Genomic DNA, 15,665 nt, shown 5'->3' with positions numbered 1-15,665 from the left:
AAAAATCAACGGTATTTAAGTTTCATTTTTAAAATTCTGGAAAGAATAAAATTTAATGACATAAACACTCAAAGCATATTAAACCAAAAGATTCTGAGATAACCCATACTGTGATCACACACACACTCACGGAGTACATACACATATGTGGTTTGGAAATACATCAGAAGGACTTTCAACAAAATGTACCTGGTAATTATCTCATGGGTAATTTTTGTTTTCTTTTTTGTGCTTTTCTATATTTCCAAATTTTCTACAACAAACACTTTCCTTTTTATAAACAGATCAAATAAAAAACAAATACATCTCCTGTGCCTTCTTCCAGCTGTAGTGGCCCAGGGACACCAGGCTGTGCTCTGGGACAGAACAGTGACTATGCCCGGGTCCAGCGAAAGGGAACTGCCTGGAAGGCAGTAGTGGCGATGGGAGTGTGAGGGTGGGGCTCTCTGCCCCACCCCTTTGGCCCAGGCTCTGTGCTGGGTTATTCTTGAGGGCTGCCATGCCCACTGGGCACTATGCATGCAGGGAGACGCAGGCTCCCTGGGCCAGCCTGGGTGAGCGGGAAGCCAGACCTTACTGTCTGGAGTGACAGGAACCTGTGACTCCAAGCCCTCCCCACTGCAAGTCTGCCAGTCTTCCCTGCTGCCGTGGGCAAGGGCAGGTGGGGGGTCTGGTCTCTGCCCCGGTGCCACTGTCCCTGCTACCAGAGGTCCTCCTTGGGGAGGTCTGCAGAGGGGCCGAGGGGTGGCAGACCCGGTACCAGCGAGTGAACAGCAGTGCCCTGCCCCTGAGGCCCCAGGAGGCTGGGGCTATTGTTTATCACTCCCACTCCCTCCAAGCTGGGGACACTGAATGGAGAAGTGACTTGCCCAGAGTCACCCCGTTGGTAGCCCCCGGCAGCTCAGATTTGACCCATCGCCTGGGTTCCTACTGCCTTTAAGTTTCAGCTCCCAGGAGCTTCTGGAACCCAAACAGCTCATGAATGCAGCGTGGGTTTGGGGGTCATGGGCTGTGTTTTTCTTGTGCCTGTTGTCTGCTCTTGGTATCGTGCAATTTACTATCTACTGCAGTGTGGGTGGACCGGTCACCTGGGCTGAGCAGGTGAACATGCGTTCCTCTGAGCTCAAGGCTCTGCCTGAGTTTAGAGCTGCTGGGATCCCCTCCCCTGTCAGGCCTCTCCCCTCCAACCAGCTGGCCTCACAAAGGTGCCGAGGAGGAGACCTGACTGAATGGGTTTCTTTGCCCTCCTCGACTGAGCAGATTCGACAACAGACTGCAGAAATTAAAAATAAGAGCCTGAAACTGTAAAAAAAAAAAAAAAAATTGTGTTTTTTTTTTTTTTAAAACCAAGTCACAAATGGGAAAGATGAGGCAGCAGCAGGTTAAGGACATTTTGTGATGTTGAATTTGTATCACCCGGCACTTTGGTGACTGTAAATGTCACAATTTATGGTCCTTGGGAGCAGGGGGCAGTAGAAACTAGGGGTTCGCACCCGTGTGTGAAGCTGCGCTGAACCAGGCTCAGCCTGGCTTCAGTTCACAGTGCGGGGGCCGTTCGTTGTGCTTGGATTCTTCTGCAGGGCCTCATGGTTCCCATTTAAAAACAAGTCGATGGAGTCAAAGAAAACAATTTCTAAATGAAGTGCAGGGGGATAGGATGAATCGGGAAATCAGCATTGACTATTACACTATAGGACTATACATGACTGATACTATATGTATAAAATAGGCAACTAACGAGAGCTGACTGTATGGCACAGGGAACTCAGCGCTCTGTGGGGACCTAGATGGGAAGGAAGTCCAAAAAAGGGGGGTACAGGTGTACACAGAGCTGATTCGTTTTGCTGTACAGCAGAAACTAGCACAACATTGTAAAGAGACTATTCTCCAATCGAAGCTAAGTTTTAAAACGCGAAGTGTGTTTGTGTGTCAATTTATATAAAGAAATAAACCGTAGTGTGAGTGGCCAAAGGTGGCTTTCAATTAAAAGGATTAAGAGGGACATGCGTACTTTCTGTGTGTGTGTGCACAGTGTCATCTGTATTAATTTTATAACAAGAAGGGACAAAATATACTCTTATTAAAACTAGTCAAATTTCACCTGAGCTTTCATGTCAAATGACATAACACGACAGACGATCCAGGGTATTTTTATTGAGTATCTGATATGTGCCAGATATTCTGCCAAATTCTCCCACCATCCTGGCTCCTCAGACGCTCCACAGGCAGGAGCTGTCACCCCCGGCACACGCCAGCCGAGGCCCTGAGTCCTACATGCACCCACGTGGCAGAGCTAGGGGCTGAACGCGGATGGTTCCAACTCTCAGAACTGCAGTGTTTTCCGAAACAATGTTCTGGCTCTTCAAGGTGGACATTTTTCCTACAATGATCTTTCATTCAAATATTTTATCTTGTTTAGATAGAATCTGAAATTATTTCTATATACAAAATTTAATAAAACAAATATAAAAATCATCTCTTTTTTTCACCCTTAACTTTATGACCCTGTTAGCCAACAGGCAAAGTAGGCAACAGCCCAGGAGCCAGGGCAAAATGAAAATGCGAGGCTCCTTGTTCAAAAAGGATTAAGAATTTTAAAAACAACAAGGTCCTGATAAATCATGATGGAAAACAATGTAAAAAAAAGAGCATATATATATCCGTGTGTATATATACATAAACATATGTATAACTCAGTCACTTTGCTGTGTAGCAGAAATTGACACAGCATTGTAAATCAACTATACTTAAATTTTTAAAATTTGATTAACAAATAAATGTAAGACAGGGACAGCAGAGCATTGAGCATAACTGTGCAGGCTACATACCCATAAACAAGATCTTGGCAGTTTTTGGCCAAGCTAAGGTGATGCCCCCTTGGGGAACAAGCTGACCACCAGCGACCACATATTTGAAAGCAAATGGGTGGGCTCAAGCTTCAGGAAGCCATGCAGTTACGGGTGCATTTTTTAGTCTTGGAAACGCAAAGTGATTGCAGCTCAGGAGTGGAGCCCCCAGTGAGGATGCTGGGGAAAGAACAGGCAGCTTGTCCCCACCCCTAGAAAGGACCTGGCCTCTGAGCAAGGGGCTTTCGTGTCAATGAGAAATACCTACTGCAGGATGCACCTCAATACCGAGCCGGGTGGAACTTCAGCGCATTGCTGGAGTGTGGGGCTGACCAACTAAGTCTTGGGGAGAAATGCTTGGTCCTGTGAAAACACCGCTTCTGGGGAAGGTTCCTGGGCTTCATTGGTAGGTGGGTTCTTTTCCAGATGAGGCAAACTGCAGGTACTGCCGGGGGTGAACCGGCCGCCTAGGGCCGTAAGCTGACAAATGCCCGAGGCTCTAAACACCCGCTCCACACGCCGCCCTGGGCAGCCCCAGGCTGACCTGCCCGCCTCCGCCACCACTGCGTCCACGTCAAGCTCTGAAGTTTCCAGATGAATGGGCGGCACCCACCAGGTGGCCCCATGAGCAGCCTCTTCCGTGACCGGCTTGTGGACATCCAGGACTGACTCCGCAAAGGGTCGCATTTGAGAAGTCACTGGTGGAGGAGGGGCACTGGGGGCAAATATCCACTGCGGGGAGAAGTTCTCTGACGCTTGGAGGGAATACCCACTTTCCTGGCACAAGAGACAACATACCCCCCCAACCCCAACCTGTCTCCACAGTCCCCTTGCCTATTTTTCTTTAAAAGAACAACCCGCCCCATTCTCGCAGCCTCTCACAGAGCTCTGGAATAGTGGGCCAGGGACTGTTTTCTCTACGAACACGTCTTCCTGGGAAAGACAGACAAACGGACAAACAGGGCTCGAATATCCCAAGGCCGAGTGACAACGGATGCTCCATGTCCCTCTGCTCCTGTTTCAGGGCTCACATGGCCCTTAACGGGACTGGGCTTGGCCACTCAGAAGGTTCCCAGGCATGGGGACATCGGCTGCCTCTTCTAGCCCCAGACACGTCCCCAGGACCCTGCCAAGCAGAGCCCAAAGGGCAGAGAATGGTGCCAGCAGCCAGGGAGCTTCCGAGAAGAGGAGGCCGGAGCTTCCAGGTGAGGGCAAGCCTGTGAACCCTCCTGCCTTGCCCAGGACAGCTGCCCAGAGAGCAAAGACGGTCCTACATTCACCGCACACGCGGCCCGGAGCAGGTGGGCCGGACCCTGAACCCTGTGTGGAGCCCAGGTCCTCTTCTGGGCACCTGCATCCCAGCTGTCCCCCTGCTCTCAGACAGAAGCACAGGGAGCTGCTTGCAGCAGCTGACCTAGCCAGCGTGCTGGGGGGACAGACAGGAGGGAGCTCCTCAGAGCCCAGGCCTGCTGCTGCTGCGCTGGGGTCCACCACCTTCCGGGAAAATCTGGGGCCACCTCACTCCCCACCCCCCACCCCCCGCCAAAAATTTGCCCAGGATGCACTGGCATGGGTTATAAAATAGGCAGGTGCCCGAGGAAGGCGCCTCAGCCCTGGCACCAGGGGCCCTGGAAACAGCCCCGCCCTGAGCTGGGGGTGGTTGTTTACCACTTGGGAAAAAAACATCCCAAAACAGCTTCTGGGTGGAATTTCAGGTCCTGGAGATTTCTGAGTAGCCAGGCGTCTCCCCATCGTATTTCTTTCTTTCCTCCCCTCTCCAGGCCTGCGCTCCCTCTTTGTTGCCAAGCTCAGACGACGCTGCTGAAACCCAGCCCAGAGCCCCGCGAAGCCCGGAAACTTCCAGCTCCGCGACTGTGCGCAAAGTTGGGGTCGCGGAACCGGGGTGACAGCGGCGCCGCGGGGCCGGGTGCGGCGTGCCCCGGGGCCGGCGGCCTCTCGCGGCCTCGCTCGGCCCGGCCGCGCCTGGACCTCGGACCGTGCGCAGGCCGGACGTGAACTTGACTCCGGCGGGACCGCGGGGCACCGGGGGATGACCTGGTAAGCGGCGCCCGGCTCTGCCGCCCTCGCCCTCGGCGCCCCCCGCGGCCGCCGGGGTCCGGGGCTGGGCCGGGGTTGGGGCCGGGGATCGGGCCGGGAGGGGGCGCCCGGGGGGCGGGCGCGGGCGCGGGGGCGCCGCCGTGACCGTGGCCGCCATGGAGCGCACGGCCGAGCCCGCGGCCCTCCGCCCAGCGAAGCCGCCCGCCCTGGCCTTGCGAACAAAGACTCGGGAAGTTCGGAAGGGAATCTTTCCCGACATTTTCGTCCCCCCCTCCACCCCCTCGGCCGCTGAGTCTGGGCGGCGGCCATCAGGGCTCTTAAAGGGGACAGAAGCTCGCTATGGTTTTCTCTGCCCTCCGGTCTTGCTCGACCCCCACCCGCGTTGCTGAAGTAGAAAGAGGGGGCACCTTGCCGCTCCAGCTTTCAGGTGTTAAGCACCCCCACCCCCCACCCCCCAGGTCCGGGCCAGCCTGAGGCTGCAAGCGGATCAGGGCCTGTGGGATAAGAGACCCCCGTAGCCAGGGGGACATAGCCCTGGACCCCTGCCCTGTTGACCCCGGCCACTGCCATGCCAGGGGGTCCTGGGGGGCTTCTGATCCTCCCCTTCTGCTGAGCTGCCTCCCTGTGGCCCTCCAGGGTGACCCTCCGGAGTGGACCCCCAGCCGCCACCAGCGGCCCCCCACACCGTTCTCTGCTGGGAGGCTGCTGTGCCGAGGCAGCTTTTCAGTGCCATGTGTGGTGGTAGGTTTGGGGGACACAACCTCACAGCGTGGTCAGGGCCTGAGGGGAGGGGTCGGCCTGGCCCTGTGGGGCCTTGTCCCCGGGAAGCAGGGCTGGGGACACTGTGCCCCCACTGGCTTCTGCCCACAGGCCTAGGCCCCCTCGGGCCAATTTCTCTGCACCTTCCTCCTCCGTTTGCCTGAGACAAGGCCTCCTGTGAGTGGCCTGATCCCTGGGGGACACCTAGGCTGTGGGTGGTGGCAGAGCGTCCTAGACCCCCAGAGCAGTGCCCGGCCTCTGAGGCTCTGAGGTTGACTACCCCCGTTTCCCCCTGTCCCAGGCCAGATCCTCCAAACCCCAGCAGGGAAGGCCTGACTGGGCCTGCTCTTGCCCTGGGCCAGTTCCCAACCTTCCAGAGGCCATAGCTGAGGTCACCTCCATCCCCAGGACACCTGGACCCCAGTGTCCCCTTCACAGAAGGCCATGAATGGAAAAGGCCTGGGCCCGCCGGGGGCTGGACCGGTCACCGCCCTCGGCACCCTGGACATTCCAGCAGGGACCTCGAGTGGACAGTCTACAGAGATCAGGTGGGGTGCAGTGCAGAGTTCGGGGGACGGTGGGAACAAAGAGCCCAGACCTGCCCTAAGAGGAGGCCTTGCGTCAACTCTGCCCAGTGGGTAAAAGCCTATGGTTCCAGAGCTTCTGGCTCTTTGGGGGAAGGAAATCTAGATTTGTGCACAGGATGCCCTGCATCTGAAAACCCCAAATGCAGGACAGAGGAAACGCATCCCTGGGGTGCAGCCAGCCTGTGGCCTTCTGGGTTGCAGCTCCTGTGCCCCCGTGAGCTGTTTAGTGTTTGGGGGGGGGCAGGTTTCTTAGAGAACCCAGCCCCAGCCCCAAGCTATGACAAGGAAGCCCTGTAGATCTGGGGTGCAGGGATGGGGGAGTTTGTGCCTCATTTATTTCTCATCTCGAAGGAGTCACTTCCATATACTGAGTCATTCAGTTGGCTGAAGCTGGTTTGTCTCTTTAAGACCCGAAATGCTTAATTGAGCTGTTGTGAGGTTAAAATCTTTCTAAACCGAAGTACCCAATTTACCCTGGCCCCAGATCCCCTGGACAACCTGCCTGTCCACTCGAGCTGGGCCCTGCAAGTGAGGAAGGAGAGGCAGGATGCAGAAAGTGAACCTGAACTTGAACTTTCTTACATCCCGGGCAATTAAGCCGCTGCTGCTGCTGGTTAAGATAGCCTGGGTTTATTGTTGCAACGAAGGGTCAGCTCTTTTGTGAGGCAGGCCTGCACTCAGACCCTTGTCTTGTGATGGCTGGATGACCCTGGGCCAGTAATCTCACCTCTCTGAGCCTCAACTTCCTCACTCATAAATTGGGCTAAATAGCAGTTCTGATTCAGTGGCGTCCTGGGGGAGAGTTGTGACAGCCGTGTGACTACTCAGCGTGGCTCGAGCATGCGGAGGCACCCGGTAAATCTAGCTGCTCTTATTTGAGGTGGACTGTGGCTTCCTGCTTCTCTAAGACTGCACCTACTTCTGGGGCAGCCTCTCAAATCTCGTATCAACTCTCAAATGCTTGCCTCTCCCCACTTTTTGTGTTTCTTTTCTCACCCCTAAAGAAACCATTACCGAGCCACTTCTTTGTGTTTATAGCCCTGTGCTGAATACAGGGGGTCGAGCGATGAGTCTGATATGGGCCCTGCCTTGAGAAGCTGCAGGGTGCCCTGTGCAATGGTAACACCAGGATGAGTCTCTCTCAGCTAACTTGCTGTCCAGAGAAGGTTGTTTCCTTCAATGCTCCTGTTGCTGGCTGTGCAGTCTCTGTTGAATGCCCCCAGGGGTGAGCAGCTCACTACCTCTTTAGCAGTGTTTCTGTAGAAGCTGTCAGAGGAAGCCTCCTAGAAAGCTCTTAGGAGCCTTCACTGGTAGGACCAGAGGGAGACAGGACTGCAGCAGTGGTTCTGGGTCTGAGGCATTTGGTTTTCCTGGGGAAAACACACACCTGGAAAGAAGGTCCTAAAAACTTGGCGAGATGCTGATTTTCAGTCTCCAGGGAAAGCACTGCACACGATCAATGCATGTTTTTGCAAAACAGAGCCCTGTTTCCCTTTTTTGCCAATAGTGTGTGCAGCAAGGAGAAGCAGGAGAGAAGGGGTCACAGAGTGGGGAGTAAGACAAACCGAGGACAGAAAGCTGGCCGCTGCCTGCGAGCAGGAAACTGGAAAGCAAGCGCCAGGTTCTGGAGGCCCCGGGCTCCTCGCTGGGGCTGGCTACATCGGTGCGGTGAAAGTGAAAGTGTTAGTCGCTCGGTCGTGTCCGGCTCTTTGCCACCCTGTGGACTGCAGCCCGCCAGGCTCCTCTGTCTGCGGGATTCTCCAGGCAAGAACACTGGAGTGGGTTGTCATTGTCTTCTCCAGGGGACCTTCCCGACCCTGGCATTGAACCTGGGCTCTTGACTGCAGGCAGATTCTTTACTTCCTGATATCAGTGCAGAACCCAGTGCAAAATTAAAATTTAAAAGTGTTAAGGATTTCAGGATGGTGACAGCAGAGCATTAAAGCAAGTACGAGACCTTCGGAATGCAGGGCCTTGCTGAGTGCGGGGCCCTGTGTGGCAGAGGCCACAGACCGCCCTCCCCCCGCCCCAAGCTGGCCCGGCTCCCTGCACGTGTTCCTGCCGCGTGCGGAGGGCCGGGGAGGGCCTGCCGGCAGCTCTGTTGAAGGAGCATGACTCTTCTCCTGCAATGATTTTTTTTTCCATCACTGATGTTACATGCTAATTTTAGAACATTTTGAATCCTCATAAAAGAAGAAAAGAAGTCTTCAATCACCTGTGAAACCACCCTCAGAAATAGCCAGTGGGAGCACTTCATCTAGCTTCTATGAAACGTAATTTTAAGCAGAATGAGCATCTTAGCATCTGATTATATGTATCATTTTGTCTTCTGCTTGTTTCACTAAATATTTTATCACAACTCGTTCCCCAAGTCAGAAGATACTTTTCTGCAAGTTGATTTTTAATGACCGTTTAATATTCTATTGATGAAACTCCTTATGGGCTCAGTCACTCAGTTGTGTCCGACTGTTTGTGATCCCATGGACTGTAGCCTGCCAGGCTCCTCTGTCCATGGGATTTCCCAGGCATGAATACTGCAGTGGGTTGCCATTTCCTTCTCCAGGGGATCTTCCTGACCCAGGGATCGAACCCACGTCTCCTGTGTCTTCTGCGTTGGCAGAGGGATTCTTTACCACTGAGCACCTGGGGAAGCCCCGAAGCTCTTTAACCCCTAATTACTGGACACTTTGGTTATTCCCAATTATTTCCGGTTTTTCGTGTTGTTTGGGGAATGTCTGTGTGCCCGTTGGGGCTTATTTCCTAAGGGATCGAAGGCTGTTAGGAGAGACTTTCAGGTTCCAGAAGCCTTTGGAGGTTGTCTGAAATTCCACCTTGGCCAGGGACTCAGCCCCCAGCACCTGCACAGCAACAGTACTGAGGGGAGGGCCTGCTGGACCTCTTTTGACTTTTAGACTCAGCCCTCGCCGGAGCTGACTCGACCGGGCAGTGGTGAGCGCACACAGCACGGCTGCCCCGTGAGGGGCTATGACCGGCCCCCTTCACAGACGCGGCCAGAGGCACTGGCCTGGGGCTTCCTGCCTGTCCTGTGCTGAGAAGACCACGTCCGTGATGATGAAGCAGGAAGCGGTCCCTCTCCCCAGCAGACTCCTGGGAGGATCTGGGGGTCCAGGCTGCCTAGAACCCGGAGGCTGTTAGGCTGGGGTGAAATGAGACAAGGTTTAGCGAGGTGCCCACTCGTGGGCAACATGCAGTAAATGGTGACCAGGAGGAGGAGGAGGTGGGGAGGAGGAAGAGGTGGAGAGGAGGAGGAGGTGGGGAGGAGGAAGAGGTGAGCCGGGAGGTGAGGTTATAGCCCCTTGGGCAAGGAGGGCTCTCAGGGCAACCGGCCAACCGCTTGAAGGCTCCTGAGCGCAGGGGTGAGATCTGCTGACCCCAGCCCAGCGCTGCCCAGCGCTGCGTATGGGCCGCATCCCCAGGGTCTCCTTCGGAGGCATCTGGACATGCTGGGGGCAGGGTGAGGCGTCAGTTTCCTGGTGCTGCCGTGACGAAGTCCACCGATTTGATGGCTCAAGCGGTCAGAGGTTATGGAGGCTGAAGTCTGCAGTGTCTCACGGGCCTCAAATCAGGTGGGGGCAGGATTGCCTTCTTCTGGAGGCTCCAGAGGAGAATCTGTTTCCTGGCCTCTTCCAGCTTCTGGAGGTGCCCGCATTCCTTGGCTTGTGGCCCCTTCCTTCGTCTTCAGAGAGAGCAGCGTGTTGCTTCCTCTGATTGTAGCTGGGAAGGAGTTCTGCCGTCAGCTCGTCCCCACCTGGATAATCCAGCTGCTCTCCCAGCTCCAGGCCTTTAACTTCATCACTTCCAGAGTGGATTCGGGCTGTTTTGGATTTATTCCTGGGCTGAGGAGCATCCTGCCCGAGGCTGCTCTGGCTCCAGGCTCCGTCCACCTCAAGGGCAGAGGGTCTGGGGACTCTGGCAGCTTCTGTGCCAATTTGGGAGCTCCCCTTTCTCTTCCTCAGCCCCGTGGGGCAGGCGCAGTGGGCACTGCTATCACCCCCATTTTACAGATGGGCAAACGGAGGCCCAGACAGGCCAGATAACTTGCCCAAGGCCATACAGCTGGCAAGGGGCAGGGTTGAACCTTGGTGATGGCTGGACCTTAAATCAGGGATCCAGGGGGCCCACCACCTGCTTCCAGGAATGTGGTCTTTCTCAGCTCTCAGACATAGTTCGTGATTCTTTCCAGAAGGGTGGCAAGGCTTCCCGCCCCATTCTCAGAGCAGGCCACTGCTGTAGGGGACAGAAGGGCCTTGGGGCAGCCCTGGGGAGGGGGCTCATTTGAGTGTGGAGGGATGTGGGGGGGTTCACAGCGGGCAGGGCCTCACTGCAGCCTGCATGTCGATAGGGAGGGTCAGGGTGCTGAGAGCAAAGGACAAGTGGTCCCAGGCTCTTCACAGGCCAGTGCCCTGCCGGGGGCTTTGGGGCGTCCCTCCTCGCCACCGGCACAGAGCCGAGCCGCTCGGGAAGAGAAAATGAGGAAGAGGATGTTCTGCGGCGCCTTTGAAGCTGGGGTGGCTCAAGGTCAGCCGAGGGCGTGCCCCACCCCAGGCCGGGACCCCTCCCTGCCACCGCCTGCTGCAGCCGCCTCCGCACCGGGCCTGGCCTGGCATGGGAGGAGTTAAGCCTCCGCGGGCACCTTGGCACGTTGTGCCGCCCAGAACGTCCGGCTCCCCACCCCCACTGCTTCTCTTCCCTTTTTGCCTTTTTTCCTTCTTAATTAATCATACGCTACCGCCCAATTTAAATATGGAAATGCCCAGGCCAGGCAAGGCAATTATTCCTCCGGCCAGGCGGGCTGTCCGGGCGGGCCTTGGGCTGCGGGGAGCATGGTGGCATCGCCCCCTTTCTGGTGTGTGTGAAATTACGTGCACAAAAGGCGTCTCCTCATCTGAGTGTGTGAACTAAATAAATAAATAAGGGCTTTTGTTTGTTTGCCGGCTCCCGTACATGACTGTTTTGACTAAACCGCTCGTGTTGTCTGTGCCTTTATGGGACTCGGGGGCCGGGGGCCGGGGTGGGGGGCGGCCGGCGGGCATCTGGGCCTCTCTGTCCCCTGGCACCAGCGCACCCCCGCCCCTCCCCGCACACACACCCTCACAGGAAAGTTCCCCAGCCCGGGCCGGGCTCCCAGGCAGTTTGGCGCCGTGCCAGGCTCGCCGCCGAGAGCGGGCAGCCGGGTGGGGTGAGCGGCGGCGACACTGAGGACGTGGCCGGGCACCCTGGGCGCCAGCAGGACCCAAGGCCTGGAGGCCGGGGCCCAGAAGGTGAGGGACCCCCGGGTGGGCACAGGGTGGCCCAGCGGCAGGCCGCGGGTGGCGCGGCCAGCCCAGAGCAGGCCCGGGGTGGGCAGAGGGGAGGCGGGCAGAGGACGCGGCCACAAAGCCGGGCAGTGCCAGGCATCGCTGCCTCCCTCCCGCCTGCCCTGCCGGCCCGGCTCTGCGGGGAGGCCGCGCGTGCACGGGGCCGGCCAGCCGCTGCAGACCGCGCTGTGGCCGCTCTGGCCGGAGGAAGGCCCAGCGAGGCGGGGCCCAGGGCTGTCAAGGAGAAAAACATCCCAAGGCCTGCAAATTGCTGCTCTCAGCTTTTTTTTTTTTTTTCTCCTCTTGCTTGAGAGAGAGAGAGAGAAAAAAAAGCAGCGCTTCCTCTGGAGGCGGATGCAAAAAGGATGCAGAATTTTAACCATCTCCTGCACCATCTTCCCCAACAGGGTGGCCCAGGCCCTGCACGGTGGCACCAGAGGAGGGGTGGGTGGCTAGAGCTTCAGATGCCTCCTTCCGAGAGGGGCTGAGAAGCGTGGCCTCCTCACCCCAGTCCCAGAGGCTGGGTCCCACACGGGGGTGTGAGGCCTGGAGGGCATGGGTGCCCAGAGCTGGCTGGTGGTGGCCCGCTGCACACCCTAACAGTCACCCCTTGGGTCGCCATCACATATTTAGTGGGCTCGTCTCTTGGTGGTGAATGTGGCACCCAGAGCACCCGGTTGGGGACCCCAGCACTGAGCTGGGTGGGAATGGGGGGGGCTTGGTTCTCACCGACTTGGGGCCTTCAGTCATGCTGCGATCCTGGGCCTTGCTCATGATCAGTATTTGTGCTTTAAAAATAATGTAGAAAGGTTTTTGGTGTCTAGTGGGGACTTCACAAGCCATTCATCCAGGGCAGGACTTAAGGAAGGAATTCTAGAGGGTCATCTGGTCACTGGAAGGGTGGCAGGGAAGTCCCAAACGCAGAAAGAGAGGCCGGCGCACCTCTGCGGGTGAGGACGCTGCTCACTGAGTGGTCAAGGGTGCTCGGAGTGACGGTCCAGGCAAGCACCGTGCCCAGGGTTCAGAAATATGTTTTAATTTTAATCAGGAGAAAAAAAAATGACTATAGCAATAATGAACACATAATGATGAATTCAGTGTGGGTTATATTGTTCTTGATACCAATGCAGTCATAAAATATAATTGTTAATATTTATGGAGGAAGGAGCCATGAAAGCAAAAGTACTTGAATCCAGGAAAGTCATGATGGGGCCTTGGGCGAGTCTGGCCTGTCTCAGAGCAAAGGGTCAGATGTCCAGCTCTGGGGGCCTTTGGGTGCCCTGTGAACCGACTGTCTCTGAACGCCAGCTGGCACAGGTGACACGGCCTGCAGTGGAGAGTCAGGGCCTTCGAGCATGCGTGTGCGTGTTCCTATGCACACTTAAGGGCTTTACAAAGGGGTCCCAGACGCCTGAGTGTGCAAGACCCATCCTCGAGTCAGTGAACACAGGCTGGTCAGGTGAGGCCGTGAGGGCCTGGGTTCCTGGCCGCTGGGCGAAGGGTTGTCCCTGGTTGGGGCGGGACAGTGGGGTCCTCATTGTCTGCCCAGGAGGAAGCGGGCTGCGGGCAAGGCCTGTTCCCAGACCCCCGTACCCGCAGCCCAGCGCAGCTCTGTCTGATGGAAACATCGTGTGAGCTGCCAAGGCAGCCACATCTGTAATTTAACATGTTCCACATTTTTACAAAAGTAAAAATAGACAGGTGGAATTCACTTTAATAATACGACTTCTTTAATATACATCCGAAATAATGTATTTCGATGTGTAATTAATATGAAATTATTAATGAGATATTTTCCCTTCCCTGCTCTCCCCACCGCCGGTTTTGTATCACAGAGTGTATTTTGCACATACATCTTCGTTCTGAGGGACTCTCCGCAGTCCAAAGCTTCAGTGGCCGCGTGTCGGGAAGGGCCATGGCACTGGGCAGGGCAAGTTTAGCGGTCCCCAGGGCTCCCCTCCCCCAGAGTTGGGGAGACTGGTTTTTCTGCTTCTTTTTTTTTTTGCTGATATCCCTTCTTGACCAGGGAAAGGACGCTGCCACTGGCTAGTCATGCCCCCAGCAGCTCCAAGAGCTGAAAGAATGGGTATCGAGGCTGCAAGTTTCCAGGGCAAGGAAGGTTCCTCGGCCTCGGTCCCAGACGCCAGGGGGATGGTACAAAGGGCTGGCTTCAGGGCACAATAGTGGGGCGGTTAGTCACAGTGCCGGGCAGCGGGCGGGCAGACAGAGCTCCCTGTGTCTGCGCCTGTCCGGGCTGGGCCCTGCAGCCCGGTTTGCCCTGCCCAAGGCCTTTTGTTTGCACCTTCCCCACTCGCTGCTTAACCCCCTGCTGCCCGCTGCCTACCTGGCCACCTGGCCGGGACAGGTTCCCAGGCTCTGGTTTCCATCAGCCACCCCGGCCAGAGGCAAGCTTTCCTCTCGAAGTTGGGCTCAGGCCTGCGTGATTCCGTTGGCATCTCCAGGGACAGAGGCGTCAGGACAGCTCTGTCGCCGTCAGCGTGGCCAGGGGCATTTGTGTGGCTCTGGGACTGGGTCCTTGTGACTTAAAGATCCCATCAGCATTTGAGAGTATTCGCCACACAGGGAATGTGCGTTTCTGGAAACAATGAAAAGCCAAAACTGTGAAAAATTAAGGAGTGGCCCTGAAGCTGGTGCCTGCACTGCATGTTTTAAAGTGAACAGACTGATATAAATATTTTAATCCTGTGCACAGATAGATGGATAAGATAAAATAAATTAGTCATGTCCCAGCCTTGTCTGGGGATTGAAAACAGGACTTCTGTCAGCATTTGCTATTTAGCAGTTACAATTAAAATCTCCCCTTGTAGGTTGCAATCCTGGCATCTCAGAAATGGAATTAGCTGTTTGTTGTGATTTGACAGTTAAATTATTAACACGTGGAGAAGGTAACTGCCCCCCCCACACACACAAAAGGTATAAAACACAGTTAACAGTCTCCCCTGTCTCTCTTTAATTTAAAAATGATCTGTGCAGAGATTCTGCATGTTGGCTTTTCTTTGTGAAATTAAAGTGCATGTGTTTTTATTTTAGAAGGCAGAGATGGTTTGCTGTGCCCTGGTTAACAAGGGGAAGTAAAAGAAAGGGTCCTGTGAAAATGTGCCCATCTCCTGACAGCTTAAAAAGCCAAGAGCCAGACGTTTTTTCTTGGAGGAAATAGATGTCTCCGATGTATTCACCTTACCCGTGGGTGACATTTTGTAATTTATTTATTGTATCACTTAAACCTTATCTAAAAATTGAGGATGGCTTTGGAATATCACAAGCTTGGACCTGTTTGGCCCCTCCGATGTTGGTGACTCTCTCTTAAAGATCACTGACCGTGGCCTCTGGGCCCAGCCCGCTCTCAGGATGGAGCACACAGCCCACCTCTGCTCTCAGATCGTACGTGATGGGAGACTCATGGTCAGCTCACACCCTTTCGTTCTGATGTATTTTAAACCAGTTAAGATGATTTTCACACAGAGTGGTATAGCTTACTTGCCTTCTGAGGGCCACTGGATTTTCAAGCTGGAGTACAAAATTTTTTTTTTTTTTTTTAAAATCCAAATTTAGAAATTGCCTTTTAGAGTAGAAAACAGCATTCTGGTTTGCCTTTTAACTCCCTTTGAAAGAAAGACACCAAAGATCAAATGTATTTGATTTATGGATTTGCTCCCATCTGTTGTTATCAAGGGGCTGGAAATGGCCCACTTCAACAAAGTCCGATAGGGAAAGGCGTGTGCCCACACAGGCAGAGAGAGTTCTTCGGGGTGAACTCGAGCCCCAGAGGGGCCCAGGCATGTTTTTCCCTCCCAGGAGGAGTGCGGCGTTCAGCTATAGTGTCATCATATGAAAACAGGACAGCCCCTGCCTTTCTGAGACGCTGTCACACCTCTGCCAGGCCACTTCGCTGCAACACACCTCTCGAGATAATTGGATCCTGTGCAAATACTATTGTTTTCGAGCAAACCCAATACAATCTTCATTCACTGCAGTTCCGCCCCGGCCATAGGCACCACCTCCAGTAATGAGGAAAAATAATGGGAAAAACGGGAAACACACTGGATCCTTGGGAAGAATATCTCCCCTGCAGGAAG

At 55.0% G+C, this 15,665-nt stretch overlaps 1 protein-coding gene across 7 annotated transcripts in view; it reads left to right on the top strand.

Annotated features, from left to right (window-relative positions):
- Nucleotides 1-2,271: 2,271 nt before the first annotated feature.
- LOC138987974 (uncharacterized) overlaps nucleotides 2,272-15,665 on the top strand; it is a 63,874-nt gene continuing 50,480 nt past the window's right edge. Inside the window, exons 1-4 of one of the 7 annotated variants that reach the window (XR_011464303.1) lie at nucleotides 2,272-4,051; nucleotides 4,628-4,904; nucleotides 5,541-5,645; nucleotides 5,965-11,532. The gene's annotated coding sequence lies outside the window, so the exon portion shown is untranslated. Of the gene's footprint in view, nucleotides 4,052-4,159; nucleotides 4,905-5,540; nucleotides 5,646-5,964; nucleotides 11,533-15,665 lie in introns of those variants that run through there. The other 6 variants (XR_011464306.1, XR_011464304.1, XR_011464305.1 and 3 more) reach the window with 6 other exon arrangements.

Source organism: Bos mutus, chromosome 5 (assembly GCF_027580195.1).
Source record: "Bos mutus isolate GX-2022 chromosome 5, NWIPB_WYAK_1.1, whole genome shotgun sequence".
NCBI classification, from domain to species: Eukaryota; Metazoa; Chordata; class Mammalia; order Artiodactyla; family Bovidae; genus Bos; species Bos mutus.
Note: the sequence above shows the minus strand (reverse complement) of the source record. Positions and strands in the feature narration are given on the sequence as shown.